The sequence below is a fragment of the Trachymyrmex septentrionalis genome, unplaced genomic scaffold, assembly GCF_001594115.1.
Source record: "Trachymyrmex septentrionalis isolate Tsep2-gDNA-1 unplaced genomic scaffold, Tsep1.0 scaffold128, whole genome shotgun sequence".
Taxonomy (NCBI): Eukaryota; Metazoa; Arthropoda; class Insecta; order Hymenoptera; family Formicidae; genus Trachymyrmex; species Trachymyrmex septentrionalis.
In genome coordinates this window covers 1,144,305-1,152,832 of record NW_017304417.1, presented here as the reverse complement: position 1 = coordinate 1,152,832, position 8,528 = coordinate 1,144,305, and positions in this window count along the sequence as shown.

The window sequence follows — 8,528 nt, the reverse complement described above, 5'->3', positions numbered from 1 at the left end:
GCCATAGATTCTTAACTCACTACGCTGGCCCTACGAGAGGCCGTGCCTACGAGAGGTACGTACACTGCAATGTTTTCTACGTGGGCACGAAGGGCGGTATAAAATTTCTATATTAACGCGCGCTCCCCTGCACTCGCGGGGAAGTCGCCGATGCTCACCTTTACTTCGACGTTCCGGTGAACCGAGTTAATTACAAATTGGATTGCAATTAAGGCAAACCGCACACCTGTGTAATCGATGCGCGCGTGTATACGTGTGTGTGTGTGCAACTGAGCGTGGACTACGGTTGCCACGCTGTAGGCTAAATAAACTTCCCGTTTAACAACTGCACGAGACGACGACGATGCAGTCACGGGATCGTTGAATTTTATCCAAGAATTCAGCTTCCAGCTGCGAATTTGCATAGCAGGTATATACATGGTTTGCAAAAAGCGCGGTGAAAAATGCCTTGTACTTGGTAGATTGAGTCTATAATGCTGCTTCTTGCTGCTTCGGGATATTCCTTTAAACGGAAGAATCGTGCGACGGTAGCTTTCATTTTACGAATCTTTTATGCTCTTCTAATTCTGTATTTTTTATATTTCACAAGCTCAAATTAGCTTTAAATTGAAGCTATTACGGGCTGAAATGAGGGATCCATCATAGTTGTAGAATGGCTTTGTATAAATTTTGCAGATTGCTGGCCAATCTTAGACGTATCATGGCCAAGGACCATAAGTTGTAAATGCTCTGCTGGCTGGAATTCGCACCTTACCGCACTTCGGTCGTGAAACTTGTTCTCCTCCTAGAGCGATGAACTTTGTATCGCTATAGACTGTGGTATCGGACGCTCCACGTATCTCTATTACTTAGTGGTCCCAATTCGATACACGAGTATGCTTCGAACCTCGCCGATAAGCTGCCGACATTTAATGAAATATATGTTTCATAATAGAGTATCTCGACTGAGTGCCAACCTAACGGCTTCTCTCTCTCTCTCTCTCTCTCTCTCTCTCTCTCTCTCTCTCTCTCTATCTCGAAAGTATTTACACGGAAATATATTCTAAATTATACATCCATAAACGCCACGCAAATGCTATTATTTTAGAATCACGATTTCACGATGCAGATAGGTATTAATAACGCTGAAAATAGCATTAATCATTAATTTCTCTGCGAAGCAAAAACACCTGACTATAATTATTCGCTAATCTAGCCACTCCAATTGCTTACGTTGATTAACTAGTCAATTTCGTTACATCATATCGGTTCTCGCGTTAAAATGTATTAAAAAAAAAAAAGAAGGAAAAAATATATATTTTTAACATAAATAAACAAACTAACGGCGAAATAAGAGTCTCAGCGCATAAAATAGAACACATATAATTAAAGACATTAATCAGAGATACATAAAGTTAACAATGCAGAACGACGTATATCTCAATACATAAAATATTCGTTATTTAAGTTTACTTTTATACGAGTTCTTTTCCTTTTTCCGGTTTTATCAACTAGAACATTGGTTATGGGACTTGACATCATTTTGACTGCTCAATCGCATGAATAATATTATGCTCTACGTCTAGACCCAACCGAACTGCACATTTTCGCGTTCTATGATTGTTGCGACAAGAATTATTTGTTTATATTTATTTTGTTACTATTTTTATTCTATTTACTTTGTTTAACATCTGAAGAGGGCTCAATCCGGCAGAGCCGAAACTTGTAATGGTGCCTTTTCTCCGAATATTTTATGTATTGATATACGTCGTTCTGCATTGTTAACTTTATGTATCTCTGATTAACGTCTTTAATTATATGTATGCTATTTTATGCGCTGACTCTTATTTCGCCGTTAGTTTGTTTATTTATGTTATATATAAAGAGTCTTTATACCGTTTGTTATTTATATATATTTCGTATGACGTTTTGTTTTATTTCGTTGTTGTCACGGAACAATGTTAGTGAAGCTGTTTGCGAAGAAACCTCTGACTCTCCTCTGTTTCCTTGGCTCATCTAACCGGGAATTCTCGCGAACATCCCAGATGGAAGCTAAACGTTCGTTGGTGCGCGGAAAGCATCGCATCGCATCGTATCGCATCACCAGGCGATCCTTGCATTACGTTTATTGCTCGGCTCTCAGAGGCCGAGTTCTCGGTACGCGGCGTCGTTTCTAAGCGCATTTGCAACCGAGCTCCTTGCATTTCGCCTCGGGATTCTCAAGGCTGACCGACAAACGGAGCCCGGCGTTCTCTCCGTTTTTTCCCGTAATATTACGTAGCGACGTAGCGACGTTAAGCTGACGATGACGGAAACTGGAGCACGCTTCTTGGAAAAGCTGTACAGAAGTATTAACTCTCTCCTTAGACGACGATCCGCAGTGAACATTAGCCCGCGTAATACGCCGCTTATGTTTTAATGAGAAACGGTAGCGGGACATGAAACAGAGAGTAGTTTTTTATTTCAATTTTTCTAAAAGCACGGGCAAAATAATATTGCAAATTCTATAGCTTGATGTTATCACACATTTTTTTCTTTATTTGGAAAGTTAAATTTTTTATTAAGTACTAATTTATATAATTATTGTATATTTATATAAAAATAAATCTTGGTGCATTTACACTTAACACGAAAAAAATAGCGTTTTTATCAATGACGACAATCAACATTTCAACGGATTTGCATGATGAACTATGCTTTAACGAATAGATATTAATCCTCATGTATCATGTAACAGTAATACAATTGTCATCTTGTTATTAGAATCTGGGAATTTTGTGTTTGTAAAATAAGGCTATTTTTCCTTGATATCCGTTTAGATCTATACGTTACAAGAAATTGAACGTTGCGTCGAGCTTAGAGATTCATCAGAATTTTTTAAATCAGTTGGACTACAGATATCAGTCAAGTTCTTTCATGTACTTTGTGTATGTGTGTGCGTGATTTTCAATTATTATTTATTATTTTTACTTAATATGACATACTGAAGATATTGGTCAAAATGTATCTAAATATATGTTTTATAATTATAAATATTTGTGAATTTTAATATATAACATACATAATAACAACCTGCGTTATGGTTTTATGCTTCTTTTTTCACATTATTTAACAAAAAAAAAAAAGTAATTTAGAAAAAAAAAAATACATATAAAATAGGACTCTTAATAATTGTAAAAGTATAATACAGATTTAAGGAGGCTACTTTGGAGTCAACGCGGTAAAAAAGATGCGCAATCTACACTTATATAATTATTAATATAATGTTAAATCGTACAAAGAAGTTGCCTGTCTTCTTAGTTAACAAGTGATTGCGTTCTCAATCTCATATAACACTGCAGTTAAGTATCTAACAATATTGAGTAAATGAAAAAGATTTATATGAAACATGTTGTGATGGGACTTAAAAATCATCAAGATGTCTCGACTGTTCTTAACCGTTTCACGTCTAACAATGTAATGTACGATGTTTGTGCTTTTCTCACTTTCCGACTGGATGGAAGATATTATTTAATATATCAATTATGTATTTGCTGAAGATGGCTAAAGCCGAAACGTTCAGACTAACATCTTTTAAAGTAGCCCCCTTAAATCTGTATTATATTAAAAAAAAACATAGTTATATAATTTTCCCAGATAACAGATCCGAAATTTAAGAGAATTACCCGTCGCATTCGTCTTAATTTACGTTTCATCCTGCATCGTGCAAAATGCAGTGAATGCAGTTGAATTTGGATACATTGAATAAGATGTAGATGTGCCTTTAATTTATTCTCTTTTTATTCGCAATAAATTATGTTAACCATCGTGTTCGCTCGATGATAGCTCTCGCCATTTCAGTTATGTAAATGCCATCGAGCGACAGGTATCCTGCGCGACGTTTAATTGGTAAAGTGCTTATTGCCCCGCGGGAAAATAAACATCGGTACGGGCGGGCATATATCGTATATTGAGCGTCTTGTGTGATCATGAATGCATCATTCTCGAGGATTCTCACGACGGCTATCATGGCGCCGTATTATCTTTACGATCGCTGATGACACGTGCTACGTGTTGCGCGAATGGTTTCCACGTAAAAATTATTGCTCGTTTCAGCGGCAATCATCAACAGTATATTGTGCACCGGCAAATGACGGAAAATTATCCGCGAAAGGAAATCCTTTCTGGAAAGGATCGGCGCAGCTCTCTTTGCGGTGTCGCCTTTGCCTCCGAGCATGAAAGGCACTTCGTTAAATCCGCCTATTCACAACTCGATGAGTTTAAGTTTCCTTATCTAATCGTGCGCGCTGACATCTGCCGTTTCTGTAAACCGATATTAATGCCATTACATAATCCGCATGTAAAATTATAAAACATCCGAAATATTGTATATCTCCTGTGCCATTGTTCGGTATTCGCGTGATTGAACGAAAATTGAACCGCTCGATTCATTTTGTATCGCGGAAAGTGAGTTTCTGTGAGATATTGAAATAATTAAGTAGTTGTAGATTAATGTTGAAGTCGTTCTCTTTTAGCCTTTTCCAAAGTTCGCGGACCAATCGAAAGTATTTCCTGGTGTGTAGAAAAAGATGTTCGACAGGTTGCCACGGCGCGGCCTCCTATATTTTTATACAATTGAGAACATTATAGCGTATCACAGGAACTATGAAGTCTATCAGCTGTCGTGACTCGCCATATTATTTGTCCGAGAGGCTTCCCACCTGCATGCCACAATTACCTTGACTAACCAATTTTTCGTCCTTTTATACATAATCATCTTCACTTAATCTCGGAATGTCGTTTTTGTCATTATCGTACTATTAGAGATGTGCCCACATTAACGTTTGCGACATTATAAAGTTGTATGAAAAGTTTTAAATTTACATGAAGATTTAAATAGAGATCGAAATATTGCAATGTTAAAAATAACGAGGTATGAGAGATGAACTGTTAAAAAAAAAAAAAAGAACAGTAGAATTTCTTCAAATCAAAGTGACGGATAGAAGATGACAGAAATTGAATATCGTGTAATACAACCTTACATTTGTTATACACTTTAAACAGATTTGGTGACACATCTGTGTCAACAGAAACGTGACAATTTTTTAAGGTCGCACAACCGTATTTGCCGCGGTTGAGAAATTTTTGCGGTTAGACTTTCGGTTGGGCGGTCATTATTTACTCGGTAAAAATGAAATCTGGGTGGTCCTGATCGCAGGGATTTTGTTTTTCTCACGCGTCAGTAGAACTTGCAATTATTTTTCTCATTTTCCGCTTATTGAGTAGAGAGCAGTATCGCCAGTAAATGTTTCATCACGGATCGCTGGAAGCGCGTGTAATCATCAAGGCGCGAATTTCTCAAGGAACGCAGCGAAACACGAACGTACGTGGAACGAAGCGTTGAACTTCCGACAAACTAGACCTTACTGTAATTGCTTCTTACTCGCGTATTTCTTTAAAACTGTAAATTTCATGGAAAAGAACGTCTCGTATAATTTCCTGATTAATTTCAGATAAGAAATTTAATGGAACTTTTTTTTTTTTTAATTGCTGTTACAAATTTATACCGATAATTATTAAATAACAACGGTATGAAGACTCTTTATATGTAACATAAGTAAAACAAACTAAAGGGCGAAATAAGAGTCAGTGCATAAAATAGAACACATATGTATAATTAAAGACATTAATCAGAGATACATAAAGTTAACGATGAAGAACGACGTATATCAATATATAAAAATATTCGGAGAACAGGTACCATTACAAGTTTCGGCTGCCGGATCGAGTCCTCTTCAGATGTTAAGCAAGGTAAATAGAATAAAAAATAGTAAAAAAATTCTCCGAATATTTTTAACTTTATGTATCTCTGATTAATGTCTTTAATTATATGTGTTCTATTTTATGCGCTGATAATTATTAAATAACGAATAGAAAATTGAACCACTTAACGCAGCAAAAATCCACGGAACTGTTTATATTTTTAGACGAATGTATTAGAAGCTTGAGAGATTGTTGGTTAATGGCGCATAAAATGTTAGTTGTCTAATATCGATCTAATTTTCGGCGTAAACGTTTCGCACACGTACACGAGCGAATGATTATTCGTCAGACTCGCGAGTTTTTATTACGGTATCGGCGAATTGTTTCAGTTCACTTCCTGTGCCGCGGGGTCTCACGATCACGGCGTTCGATTTCTTGCGGCGTTGCTCCTTGCGGATCTTCTCCTCGAATCCAATTCAGGCATCTTCTAGCGAGTGAGGAGAGGTATCCGCGCGAAGGCGAAGATTTTTTCTCAAGGATAATAGAACCCGTCCTCTCTCGTTTTCTGCCGCATCACCGTGTATAAGCGTAGCGCGTCTCTCTCTCTCTCTCTCTCTCTCTCTTTCTCTCTCTCTGCCTCTCTTTCTCGCGCGAGCGAGCGCGCACTACCTTGTAATAGCGCTTTAATGCTTCACGGTCCTGGTGGGCCCTACGGGGCCGCTTTTTATTCCACTGTCGGTTTCCCTGCCTCCGTTAACGACGCAACTTTTCTCGCTGCGCCGCGGAAGTATGATCAGAAGAAAGTTTTCAACCGCGACGACTGGGAAATTACATGACTCGCTCCGATTTTCAGTGGGATGAAAGATGGCTGCTATCAGTCATCTCTTAATACACTGACACTTGTAGCTGTTAAAGAGAATAATCCAAGTTAATATCCGAGTTATTATCCGAATAATTTTGTTATTATTAGAATATTATTAGAATATTAATTAAATATTGATTTTTTTTTAATCTCGCATAAATTTTAAATAAAAAATAATTATATTATTTTTCTGTATTTTATACTCAGGTAATATATTTCGGTATCAAATGTATTGAAAGTATGAAGAACAACGTGTTAAAAATATTGTATCACCTTGTAAGATTTATGGAAATTGATATCTCGATGTAGAGATGCAAATCTGCTCTCGTTTATATCTTATATCAGACATTTTCGCCTTGCTTAATGATTTAATATTTTCGAGTGCTACTTTGGTGCCTTGGGAAATAAAATTAAAGTGTTCCATGTATAAATTACCCAATTTGCTATAATTTCATGACTGACATCGCGCATCGCAGTGCAACAAATTACTAGTTATCGATCGCTGTAAATTATACAGTGCAGCTTCTTGAATTACTGATGTGCACACAAAATTTCTTTCTCTGTATACCCGGTTTGCTTTCGTTTTTGCGTTAATGATCCAACTTATTCTCGCTCCTCAAAGAAGTAAGATGGCCAATTAAGAAAGTTAAATGAAGTTCTGCACGATGTTAGCTGTTATAAATTCCACCGCAAAAATTTAGTATAATAAAGCAATAAAATTACCTTAGGGGGTAACAATTATTTATGCTATAAGACGCATGCTAAAAGTATCTTATTAGTTAGTAATACAATTTAGTTTTACGTTACAATATAATTATTTATTTATTTTTTTATCTTTCGTCCAATATACGTTAAGAATCGCGATGAAATGTCGCATATTTGATCGTGCGAGGATAAATCAGTATCTACAATGCGTTAAATCCAAAGTGCGTCTATATCCGGTGTGCGTTTGATGTATGAGAGTTACTACAGCGCTTTTATTAATAGAAAAGGTCGGAGTTGTTTGAAGAGTTTCAAACGATGAAAGGTACTCGAAATGTTACAGCTGCGCAAACAGCATCAGGTGAAGTTGCTCAGGGTGTACGTAGCTTTTTTTTTTATCGTTGCTCGTGTTTATGCATTTTTCTCGATGTGTTGAGTTGAAATTTATTTTCCTTGTTGGATAAACTTTATACTTTAGCGTTTTCGATAAAACGAATAATCACGATCGCGAGTAGCGTTCATATTTTAGCGAACGTAAATTTTTATCTACACTACATTTGGATTTTAAATGTTGAAACAACTGTTCAAAATTATTCTCGTTCAATTATAGGCTCAAAATATGATTTTAATGATGATTTTATTATTTTTTGTTGTGACGTTAATTTTAAAACGAAATGCTTGTATATATATATATATCTTTCATCCATGCTGCATATTTCGTCTTAAAATTGATCCATCGCTTGGTACGCGTGAGCCTTATACTGTAAAATATTTTCTTTTCTTTACTTTTATTTTATTGCGTCACTGCTCAATGGCGAAACGACGCAAATTGAATCACGTTGCTATACAAGCGAGACGTAACAGCTGCTTAAGGCTTCTTCGAGATGATGATTTGCGTCTTAGGGCCGTACAGTTTCAAGTTCAAACCCGCTCAGTACCTTCATACGTTCGCTACCAGCATAGGAACACCGGTGTTAGCAATTAAGGGCACTCGATAATGATGAAACTGCACGGAACCGGGAACTCTAAGCTGCTTAGAAGCTGCGAGAGCGAATCTGTCACTGTCAGTCGGCGCCTATTCACCGACGTGATCGCATCCACTTGCCAGTGGAATATAACATTTATTCGTGGTGCGATTAAAGTCACATTTCTCTCAAACGACGCTCGCAGAAAGACACGTCGCTTTGAATAGTACGCGAATTTGGAGTTACTAAGCGAATCTAAATAAAATGATGACGATGAC